This window comes from Sminthopsis crassicaudata, chromosome 2, assembly GCF_048593235.1.
Source record: "Sminthopsis crassicaudata isolate SCR6 chromosome 2, ASM4859323v1, whole genome shotgun sequence".
Taxonomy (NCBI): Eukaryota; Metazoa; Chordata; class Mammalia; order Dasyuromorphia; family Dasyuridae; genus Sminthopsis; species Sminthopsis crassicaudata.
In genome coordinates, this window is record NC_133618.1 from 159,181,811 (window position 1) to 159,194,658 (window position 12,848).

At 39.7% G+C, this 12,848-nt stretch overlaps 1 protein-coding gene across 2 annotated transcripts in view; it reads right to left on the reverse strand.

Annotated features, from left to right (window-relative positions):
- The window catches only part of RIN2 (Ras and Rab interactor 2), a 233,937-nt gene extending 222,086 nt beyond the window's left edge, over positions 1-11,851 (reverse strand). For both annotated transcript variants that reach the window (XM_074287754.1, XM_074287755.1), the window contains exon 1: positions 11,609-11,851. The gene's annotated coding sequence lies outside the window, so the exon portion shown is untranslated. The remainder of the gene's footprint in view (positions 1-11,608) is intronic.
- Positions 11,852-12,848: the final 997 nt, after the last annotated feature.

The following is a 12,848-nucleotide window of genomic DNA, read 5'->3' on the forward strand; positions in this document are numbered from 1 at the left end:
GAGAAACAAAAAAAATGCTAACAGTTTACACTCATTTCCCAGTGTTCCTTCTCTGGGTGTAGCTGATTCTGTCCATCGATGGAATTGGATTAGCTCTTCTCTATGTTGACGATATCCACTTCCATCAGAATATGTCCTCATATAGTATTGTTGTTGAACTGTATGAGTCATTATTATTGTTAACATAACCTATCTTAGTTTAGAAAAGAAAAAACTTCACATCAGGAGTACATCTGGAATGCCCAAACTTTTAAAAACTCCTCCATTCAGAGAATCCTTAAATCACACTATTTAGAGCAAGGGAGCTTAGATATCCTCTAGTCTGACTCTCGTTTTGAAGATGCAAAATTAAAAAAACAAAAAAAAAAAAAACAAAAAAAACCAAATAAACCAAGAACTGAGGTAGTAGAGCCTAATGCTGCAGAAATGGTATGTAGTAAAGCTAGAATATGAACCCCCAAAAGAGTTCTGCTGTATTGTGTGAACTACCTCATGAGAAGTAGCTCATTTTCTGTTTTTGTAGCATTCAGCATCCTAGGACTGGAGAAATGGAAATACTCTTTCCTCCAGGTAATAAGAGTGTCCCTACCTATCCCAATAGATACATGGTCTACACAGAAATAGAATTTCAAAAGTAGAAATTGGTATGAATCTTTAGTAAATGTTTTGGAATTAGCATGAAAGTCAAATCAAGATGTCAAGATGATATGTAAAACACCTATTGGTGCAGTGAATAAATAAAAGAGATTATTTCACTGAACTGAACAATGTTTCACGGATTAACTGTCACAACACATTCTTAATTATGAAGTAAATTTAACCTATCCATTTTAGTGATGAAATTATAGCTTATTAGTTGTATAATTTCAAGGAAATGATGTCATACATATGAGATTTGGTTAAAAGGAGTGGCGATATTTAATCTTTCTAATTAGACTTAGGTGAGAACAATGGCAGCTGTCTCCATGTATTTTAGGGGCAGCTATGTGGAAAAGAGATTAGACTCATTGTCCTTGCCCCACAGGGCAATTTGCAAAGAATGTAAAGTGGCAACATTTTCTTATAAAGGGAAAATTTTCCTAACTATTAGAACTCTCCAAAAGTGGAATGGGCTGCCTCTGGAGGCCAGGGGCTTCTTTTCATTAGAGGTCTTTAAGCAGAACCTGGATGAATACTTGGGAATGTTTGGAGAAGATTCTTGGTTAGGTATAGTTTGGTCTAGATGATCTTTGAGGTTCCTTACAACTCTGAAATTCTTCAAGTTTGGACTAACCTTACCTAAAGAATATAAATAGCAGACGACAGTCTGGAACAACTACATGAAATAATTTTTTCCTCTCCTTTGCTTTTACGTGCTGTACCTGGAGAGTAACCAAGGGCATTACCAACAGAAGGCCAATAATAACTAGGCCACTGAATATTGGAAAGAAGGGATCTTTCATTCTCTAAAAGATTAACAACACCCTTCTCAGGATTTTTTAAAAATAAGAAATTTCTACAAAAATGGTTTTGCTTAGACTTAACCAGCTAATGTTATGAAATCTAAATAATCAATAGCAAGGTTTTTTTAAAAAATATCTTTCTAAAAATTTGCTTACCATACAATACTTATGTGATTGACAAACCATTTATTTTTTGTTTTTACATAAGCTGATTTTGTATAAGTTCTAATTGCTTTGTTCCGCTTTTTTCTTCACCCATGCTTTCTTATATGCTCAGGTAATTAAGATCATGCATTTGTATTATCTTAGAGTGGAGAGGAGAACTGTGCTTAAGGGACCAGGATCTAACATACTAACCCACATAAGATATTAGGATTTGGAACTGAGGAGACACATTAGAAATCTTGTAATCCAACTCTTTCATTTTATAAGTGACATTAAGTTCAGAGGAGTTAAATGATTTTTTTCTAGTCACACAGGAATTAGGGAAGCAAAGCTGAGATCTGAATCCAACAGCTAAGACTCCTACTCCCAAATTCTTGCTCCTGTATTTTGTAACATGCTAAAAGCAAGCCCCAAATGATCTAAACTGTACAGAAAGGATTTCTTGTATACATTTATTTGTTTATTCTAGCCTCTAGAATAGTACCATTGAAGCCATAGGTACTTAATAAATGAGAGGCAATGTGGTATGGTAGGAAAAAATACTAGGTGCTAGGATCATCTCTGGGCAGCTGGGTAGCATAATGGACAGTGTGCCAGGCCCCAAATCAGGAAGATGTTCAAATCTGATCTTGGATGTTAGGATTACTGGGTGAGAACTCAGGTTTTCTGGACAATTACAAGGTGAGAACTCAGGTTGACTTGATAGAGGGGGCAAGCTCATTGGCTGGGGTGGTTCTTCCCAGAAGCCCTTGCATTATCCCACGCCCATTCTCTGGGAGGATAAAAAGAGACAGCACTGGGCGCAGAGGGCAGATCGGCCTGGAGAAGGATAAGAGCTGGAGGAGATTCAGAGCCAGGGTTCAAGAAGAAAGACTCTGAATTGCATCAGGCTTGAATTTTACATAATTCATGAAATTCCGCAAGCCATAATAAATTTTCTCCAGGTTCCAGACATGTCCTTGCTATGGATTTCCAATCATTCGGGGTTAGGACTTCATAAGACAAACCATCTAGTAACATTTTGACATAAGCTGATGTAGCCCCATAAAGGGTACAACCTTTTTTCAAATCCTTAATTTTATTCAAATCTAAAGGTGCATATCTTCTCCTTTTTTTACCTACAGAGTCAGTATTTTCAATCACAGGATATGCATGTATAAAATCACTTATATCCTGTCCTTCTCTCTTAGCTTTAACCAATGCTTTTTCTAATCTTGTCATAGGCTTAGGCTTCTTCACAGGCAATTCTGTTTGTGTTTCTGCCTCTTCCCCTCTTTCTTCCTCCATCTCTGAAGGTGGGGTTGATGTGGGCCTGTCAATAATCTGTTCTCTAGGCAGGGTTGAAGCTTCTTCAAGAGAATCATACCATAATTCCTCATTTAAATCCTCTTGCTCTAGGGAAAGATCTTGATCTTTCCTTTTTTCCTCACACTTCCTCCTCTGTTCATTTTTAGAACTTTTCCTTCTCCTACAACTTGCTTGATAGTTTAAGGCTAATTGAACTATGTTGTAGATATAAAATACTTCTGCAGAAATTGAACGAGGCCCATTTTTTGCTTGAAATTCTTTCATTTCATATCCCACTAGCTTCCATTTATCTACATCTATCTTTTCTTCCTCTAAGAACCAAGGGGATGTGCGTCTTAATGCAGCCAAGAGTTTAGCAATCTGTACCCAGGTTACAAGTAAACTCTGCTCCTCAATTATGTTGATTATACTCTCTATAGTACCACTCCTGAATGGGGGTGGAGCTGAGGTTGCTTCTGGGGCTGGGGATGAGTCGGATGAGGTCCAGGGATTGAATTTAGCTAACATCTGCCCCATTTCAGCTATAAGAGATTCCTGGTTTAGCCCTTAACAAGTTAAGTTCCTTATTTATCTATTAGCACGCTCACTTAATCTTTAACAAAGTTTCCTCGTTACTCACGGTTCTGGGTCAGAGAGACTGAGATCTAGATTGGAAGCTTTTCCACTGGAATCAGGACTGTGTCTGTCCCTGTTCGGGCACCAAATTGCGAAGGTCTGGTCTAGCTCCTCTTGTCAGGATAAGCAAAAGTCCTTGCCCCACGTGTGGACGCCAAATGTAGCGAGCTGTCGTCTCCAGAAGCTGCTGGATCGCTCTCTGGGAAGAGATCTGCTGTGTCTACTCAAATCTCTCAGACAGATTCTTCTTCCTGTAACGAACCGTTGTCTCCAGGCAGTTGCTGTTAACTCTTGTCCAAAGAAGTGACTTCCCTTCCTGCAGAGAGCCCCGTCAAGCCTGATGCAATTCAGAGTCTTTCTTCTTGAACCCTGGCTCTGAATCTCCTCCAGCTCTTATCCTTCTCCAGGCCGATCTGCCCTCTGCGCCCAGTGCTGTCTCTTTTTATTCTCCCAGAGAATGGGCGTGGGATAATGCAAGGGCTTCTGGGAAGAACCACCCCAGCCAATGAGCTTGCCCCCTCTATCAAGTCAACCTGAGTTCTCACCTTGTAATTGTCCAGAAAACCTGAGTTCTCACCCAGTAATCCTAACATCTCCCCCTTTCTTTTGATTTAGTGCAAACAACTCCAATGTAATTGTCAGATGATGAGAAGAGATTTAGAAAGTGGTAAATAGAAGAAAATTAGGTAGGTTAACTGCCTGGGAGAGAGGGTTTGCTTGTATTTTAACAGACAGAAGAAAACAGATGAAGAAGGAAATAGATGGGTGGCAACAAGCACCTGGAGAGAGATAGAAAAAGAGAAAGACCTCAAAATAAAGGAGAAGATCTAAGAAACATCTTACACCGAAAGAGCATGGCTAATAAAAAGACTGTTAAAGAACTTTAAAACCAGCAGGAATCATTGGACTTCCTCACACAAGATGAGACTAATGGACAATGGACTTATGGACATTTATAAATTTTCAATTTATGATTATTTGATTATGTTATTTGTCATATACTTCTAGCATGTATTATGTTACTATGTTACTATATGCTTATGTAATTTATGTAATTATCTGTAATACTTCCCATATTGATGGATTTATGTTTCAAGGTCATGACTGTCCTATGTTCTAAATCAAAAGAAAGGGGGAGATGTTAGGATTACTGGGTGAGAACTCAGGTTTTCTGGACAATTACAAGGTGAGAACTCAGGTTGACTTGATAGAGGGGGCAAGCTCATTGGCTGGGGTGGTTCTTCCCAGAAGCCCTTGCATTATCCCACGCCCATTCTCTGGGAGGATAAAAAGAGACAGCACTGGGCGCAGAGGGCAGATCGGCCTGGAGAAGGATAAGAGCTGGAGGAGATTCAGAGCCAGGGTTCAAGAAGAAAGACTCTGAATTGCATCAGGCTTGACGGGGCTCTCTGCAGGAAGGGAAGTCACTTCTTTGGACAAGAGTTAACAGCAACTGCCTGGAGACAACGGTTCGTTACAGGAAGAAGAATCTGTCTGAGAGATTTGAGTAGACACAGCAGATCTCTTCCCAGAGAGCGATCCAGCAGCTTCTGGAGACGACAGCTCGCTACACTTGGAGATTAGCTGTATTATCCTGAGCAAATCATTTAACCTTGTTTGCCTCAGTTTCCTTATCTACAAAATGACAAACCATTCTTTTATCTTTGCCAAGAAAACCCCAAGTGGGATCATGAAGAATCAGACTGAAAAGACCAAACAAACAAAAAAATCTGCCACCAAATACTTTAGACAAGTTTTTTCACTTTTCTGGGTTTCATTTTCCTTCTCAATAAAATGAAAGGATTAGACCAAATCAACCCAGATTCCCAGAATGGAATCGCTAACAGTGGAAAAGTCTGTTTCAAAATGCTTTTCTAATAATTATATTCAAATTCTTAATGAAACATACCATGAAATAAAACTGTTTTTCTTATTTCCCTACACCTGTATAAATGAAACATTTATTGAGAAAACACTTATAGGAAGGGTATTTTGCAACACGCACAGCAGTAATTTCTGTTACTTCTTTAAGATTTTCAAACAATTCATCTCTCCTCAGAGATACCAGTTCAGGAAGGTAGATGGTACAAGTACTACTGTCCACATTTCACAGATGAACACACTGAGACTTGGAGGGATTCAAAAGACTTGCCTGTCCAGAATCCTTTAGGTAATAAAGATTGAAGTCAAGATTTCCTAGCTCCCAGTACTGTGCTCTTTTCGTTGCTTCCCAATTGTGAATGTTTGAAGATGAGTGCAATCAAATGAACTATCATATGATAAGTGGATAAGCTGATAAGTCTATCTGGTATAGATTTTACATGGATAATGAACTGGGTACAAGGTTGAATAAAAGGAAGAAAGTACAGGATTACTTGTGGGAAATTGCAAAGCTGCTATACTAATCCCAAGCTTCCCATGAAATCAAAGGTCCATTCTTTTATTTAGTTTTAAAAATGTATTTTATTTTCAATTCATGGAACAAAATAAGCATTTCCATAACAGCATATTTTTTTAAAAAGATGATTACATGTGAAATTGCAAATATACATTATACACTTTGCTATTCCCTTCAAATATACAACAAAGTTATTATGTAAATTTCTTTTTTTTTTTTTTTTTTCTGTTCTTCCCCTCCCCACTATCCCTAAGGAAGGTTATCATTAGACACAGGTAGGTGTGTGCAGATTGTGTATGGATCTGAATGTATATATAAAACTATTCTATTCACACTATTTATCGATTCTTTCTTTGGATGCAGAGTCTCTTTTCATATTCCTATATTTTTAATCTGTGTATTTATAATAGTCAAATTGACTTAATGCCTCAAGCTATTTATTAAAACAATATTGTGGTTATTGTATACAATGTTCTTTTGGTTCTGCTCACTTTGCTCTTCAACATTTTGTGCAAATCTTTCCATAACTTTCTAAGATCATTGAACTTGTTATTAAAAGTCCATCTTTTTAATATCCACAGTGCTGTAAAAAAATAAAATGGAATACAACTGCCTCCAAGGAATTGAAAATGAGTGTACATTGGAAAACAACAGAGAGATGAGAGCCAAAGGATTGCAGTCTGCTACATATAACCAAAGAAAAATTCTGACGAACAGACACATAGAATGTAATCAAAGAATTGCATGATAGGAAGAAAAGATGGCCTAGTTGGATGGAAAGATGAAAGATAGACAACCAGAATACTCTACTTCTATTTTTGTAATGCTAGGAGAAATTATGGAAAGACTCCTTTATTTTAGGTAGATCATTCCGTATGTAATGAATTTATGGGAGTGGACTGACAAGTCACATCAGAAGGGTAAGCATGAATAAGATTCAATCTGTATCATTGGAGGGAACTCCTGAAACAATAAAATCACAGATCCATTTGTGTATCTGATCTCTCTCCTATATACATACATATATATATATATATGTATGTATATGTGTGTATACACATACATACACACATTAAATCAGTATTATGCTTTAATTAGATATTTTATTATCTCTGCTTAATTAGAGATAGAGAGAGAGACAAAGATAAAGAAATTCAGAGAGACAGAGAAGTAAAGAAGTAGAGTTAGAAAGATGTGGATTCAAATTTGACTCTGATATTAACTGGCTGTGTCATCCTAGGCACAGTTGTTTAACTGTTCAGTTCTTTAGGCAACACAAAGGAAGGTGAAAGGGATAAGCATTTATATAGTTCTTAGAATGTATCTCAGTATTTGTCTGTAAAATGGGCTGGAGAAGAAAATGGCAAACTATTCCAATATCTTTGCCAAGAAAACCCCAACAAATGGGATCACAGACTCAGACAGGTCTAAATAATAACTATTTGCCAGATAAACAGTTTTCAAATATCTCAATTGATCCTTACAACAACTCTGGGAAGTGACTGCTATTATTATCCCCATTTTATTGTTGAGGAACCTGAAGTAGATGGAGATTAAGTAACTTGCTCAGTCACAGAGCTAGCAAGTGGCTGGAGCTGGATTTGCACTCAACTCTTTCTGAGCCCATGACCTCATGCTACCAGTTGTCTCACTATACTATAAGGCTTGCTCTATAATCTATATGATCTATGTTGGTGGAGCAAACTTCTGATGCTTATCAAATCATAGACCCTTCATATGATATAACATACCAGTATATCATGAACTCTTCAAAGAGAGGGCTAACATATTTGTCAAAAACAACAGTCTCCAAAGACTGCAAATGAATACCACTCACAGAACAACTTATCACACATCATTCCTTCATTCTATGTTCCAGTCAAACTGGTCGACTTCCTATACTCCATAAAAATCGACTCTGGGGCAATAGGTCCCATCTCTTTGCCTTTGTCTTGATCAGTCCCTCAGAGACTTCCTAGATGTGTCACGTAGCCCTGTTTTTCTTGGTTCTCCATTTATAAAATGAGCTAGAGAAGGAAATGACAAATCTTTCCAGTATTTTTGTCAAGAAACCTCTCCCCTTTCCTGCACTCACCCCCAAGACTGAACAACAATAAATCCTTATGCAAAGATTCCTTCCTCACCTTTCTGACAAGAAATCCCTGGGTTTCTTTAAGGCTTAGCTCAGGGATCATCTCCTACAGAAAACTTATCCCCATATCTCCTAATTGCTAATGCCTTCCCCAAAAGTTAGTTTTTAACTTCTTTGCGTATTTTTTGTATTTAATTTTCTGTATATATATATGTATATATATATACATATATATATATGTATATATATATATACATACATATATATGTATATATATATATATTGCATATTCTGTGTACATATTGTGTACACATACCTTCTTACAGGCAAAGATCAATTTTTTTTTGTCTTAAAGTGTTGTGCCACAGTTCTCTTTTATTCTGACTCAGTTTCCCTAATTGTTCCTGCCTCAATCCTCTTAGTTGCAAACTCACCCCCCTTTCCAGTTTATGGTATAACTGGTATAACTCAGAGATTATAAATTGTCAATGTGTAAACTCAAAAAGGGGGAGTCCAGACTTTGTCTCTAGCCAGACACTTTCTTAACTCCCACTTTGTTAGAATTTATGGTCCAACCCCTCCAACCTGTCAGAACAGAATTGATGGTTCCTGCCTAGAGCTTCCAGGTCACCAGAGTTTGGACTCCACCCCCTGCCTTTGTTTAGCTACTGTATATAAATATGTCATTGAGAATTGGAATTGGCTGCTGGATGCTGGATTCTTGGAGAAGATAGTATTATTTAGCCCTGGGACCAAACCATGGATCCATTTGGTCCCAGTAAATCTCTCCCTTTCAAATAAAATATTAAAAAACTCTCTAATCTCTATCCAGCCTCAGTTTCTCTGACATTACAAAGTACTTACATACAAGTGTATAATGTTTGCCAAATTAAATCAAACATGAACCAAAATAAATTAGGTCCTCAAAATCACAGATAATCAAAACGATGGGTTGGCTATACAGATGCAATGGTTAGCAACAATCAATGGAGACTCATGTGCTGCACTTTTTTCCTCTTATTATTAAAAGTAATCAAGGAAAACCTTTAGCACATTGGGTAGATACTCTTGTAACCAATAAGGGAAGGTATGAACAAGTATTGCAAAGAATACAAGCAATAGTCACATCATGAGAAGATGAATTCATTTTGTATATTTGAGTATACAGGAAATGCAATAAAAAAAAAAAGATGAGTCAATCCCAGTTCCACCAAGTTTGAAAAAGACAAAGGAAATTCTCCAACATCCTGGGCAGTGTCTCTATTCAGGACATACAAAACACAACCAAATTATACAGGAAAAGAGAGCATGGACAGATTGTAATCTACATTGTTTAAGGGAATATTCCTATAGATGAAGGAGATTCATTTAAGCATTGAATAATATCTCCTTCTGCTTATAGCACAATGCACTGTACAAAGTGAAGGGCTTGGACATCCCTGTATTTATTCAGATTTATGTGAATGTGGTTGTTTGCCAAATTTTCATCCCAACTTTAAATTTTACTTTGAATATATTTTACATAAGTAGATGGTGTTTCCCCAGAAATAGTGTAAGCTCTTTGAGAAAAGGACTTGCAATTTTATCTTTTTATCCCCAATGTCAGCCCAGTGGCCAGAATAAAAGGTGTTTAATAAATGCCAGAATAAAAGGTGTTTAATAAATGCTTTATTAGGTAAGCCGTTGTTCCTCAATCTGTGCTGCAAGGAACTCTGAATGAAGCTGGAGTACCACTGATGTAGGCAATATAGTTCAGTTCAGCAACTACCGTGATTAACTTCAGTTAACCACCTGACAGTTAATAATCAAAATAACCAGCACCTGTTTCTCAGTTCTCCAGCAAAATAAGGGGGGGGAGAAGGTAATAGTGGAACTTCAAGGGATTTCATACTGTTGAATATGGACAAAGTACTGTCAATCTGCAGACTGTTTCATGAATATTTTAAAGGACAAATTATTAAAATTGGTAATTAATTAATTATTAGTTAAAATTATTAATAAAATTAATGATTTTTCCTAATACAGGAGAAACAATGAGCAGAGTACTGAGCAGACTGCAATTCTGTAAGCAACCAAACTGTGGCAAATTGTTAATGAGTTTTTTCAAGTGGCCTCTTCAGCTAATTTTTAAGTCTCAAAACCCTAAATCTCTTCCTCCTCCTCCCTTGATAATAATATGTTGCAAGTTGAATTTACCCTGGAACTTCTAAAAGGCTGACACTTAAGAGCTCTGAAAAAAATTCAAAGACTGTTAAAAATAAAATAACTAAGGCAGAAAACTAGTGAGTTACACTAACGTGGGATCTGCTTCTGTGGAACCGTCACGGTCTGTAACTGCCGCTCCTAGCCTTTTAGGACTCTGTCTACACCCCCCTCCCCGCCACCCCCAGGGTGAGTAGGGGTCATATCCTCAGCACTTCACTTGAAACCTGGCCCCAAAGGCAAGCCATAGCCGGCGGTCAGAAAAATGCTAATTCCTGAAAACTGCAATTAAAAAAAAAGAAAAAAGTGGACACCAAGCTAAGAAGAGGGAGTCGGTTCCTGAGCCAAGTCCACAAAGTTGGAAGCTGCCTCTTCTGGGGATAGGTATCCGGAACAACAAAGTCCTCTCTAGAACGCAGTGCCCCCATAACCATCAATCAACATGACTGGGAAAGGAACTTATCCCAAACGTCTGTCCGACGCACCCCCCTGCGGGTATTCCCGGGACCATGGGCAGAACTTCCAGCTAGCCTTAAAAACCTAGCAACAAACCCAGAGGCTTCGGCCTCTCATGCACAACTAAGTGTTCACACCCGTGCAACGTATTTCCCTAACTGGGATATTCCCTCAGGTCCAATCATACAAATGTCTGCCAACAAGCAATTATTGTGCGCTTAATGTATGCGGGGAGTTATGCGAAGTACTGGAGAAAAGCAAAGACACAATAAATCCCTATTCTCAAGGAACTTTTATCTTAAGGTGGGAGAAAACATTCAAGTAATTACAATTACACGAGTTTTATACAAAGTAGACAAGGTAACATCAGAGGGAATGCACCAGCAGACACAAAGAGGCGAGTCTCTGAAACGCCGCGCCAGAGCCCCGGCTCTCGTCCCCTTCCTCTCTAAAGGTGTTCTCTCCACCCCCGCGTGCCTGCGCACACTGGGGCAGTCTCACGCTCGGCGAAGGCATCCCAAATTCCCAGGATCTCAGGACACAGTGATGGGAACCATACCTCTCATTCTCTTTCCGGGGATGCAAAGGGTCAGCCTTCTCCCCTACCCTACTGCCCCGTCCTAAGCTCCGCTTCTCGTCACCTTCCAGCATTCCCCCGCAAAGTCCTCTTTGTATCCCCAGGGAAAATGACCCAGAGTTCTGGTTTTCCCATTCCCCCCCGGCACCACCCCCTTCCCGGTCTCCGGCCGAAAGAAGGAGAACGACAGAAAAGTCTAAGGGAGGAAAGAAAACGAGCCCGAGCCGGGAGTTGAGTCCGGCCCCTTTAAAGAGGCAGCTACCGGGCTCGCGATCAGCCCGCGGACCATCCCCTCCCAGAGCCAAAGCCCAGGGGAGCAGGGGGTGGGGTCTCGCGCTACTGCTGCCCCTTACCTTGTACTGCTATCTTCGCCGCAGGTCGAGAGGTCCGGGTAAAAGGACGAGAATGGGATCCCTGGCCCCGGGCTGACACCGGGGCAGCACCAGGACTGAACTTCCTAGCTGAGAAAGAGGAGGAGGAGGAGGAGGAGGAGGAGGAGGACACGGAGGGGGAGGGCCCAGGCTTTGTGTCTGCCTCCAGCTCTCCCTTTACAAGTGCACTGGCGTCCCACAGGAGCCGAGGCTCCGAGCCCCAACTGGGGATTGGGGGCGGGGGTGATGGTAAGAGGTAGTGGGGAAAGCGCCTGCGCAACGCTAGGACACCCCCCCCCTCCACACACCCCCATCTGCTACTCCGCCCCCCTTCTCCTCCTAACAGTCCCCACTAGCCCCTTCCCTGGCGAAGTGGAAAGCCACAGGGAGGAGGAACTGGGATCAGAAAGTTTATCTAATACCAGAGTCAACTTGACTTCAAAATTCGCATCACGCATTGGCGGCGCCGCTTCTCCCAGAGGGTGGGCTAGACAAGCATTGCAATTTAGTTAGACAAACATTTATTAATGTTTGCAAGGGCCTGTGCTAGCCTTTCCTTGGAACAGCCCCCACCCCCACTCCTGTCTTATCACTTAAAAAATTAAACACAAATATGCACATCCTTCTGGCAAACAACCTTGAGAGTTTTCTGGAACTTGAAGGGAAGGTAAAGAAAGGGCAAGTTATTCTTGGAACTGCCTTAGATCCTAGTATAGTTCTTCTCAATGTCCTGCCTTTGTTCTGGGTTCTTTTTCTTTAAAGATGCTGCATCCTCTAGGGATAGGGACAGGGTCACATTTCTCGGATTGTTGTTTTGCTTCGTCATCTTAAGTGATAGATGCTTCTATCCTTGGTCTGTTTCTCTAGCAAACCTCAGCGGTTCCAGACACAAGATTCTCTGGGGGGAAAAAAGGCAAAGAAAACTTTAACCTGGTTTCCTGGGTTGTACAAGAAACTCTTGAAAACTCTATTTGATGGATCGTGGAAATAAAAGGAAGCAGTAAGGGACCGGACTAGAACTGATCTGGAAATAATAAACACCTTTTGGAATCTAGGGTTATTTACGGAGATTTAGCTCTGTTTTTCTTGCCCGTCAGTGGATAGACCTTTTGAGAATGGGAAACATTATTCTATTCTAGTTAGATACTGTAGGATTGAGCATCTCCAAAAGTATGTGTGTGTGTTTGTGTGAAGATATTTTTTCATTGTGTACGATATACAT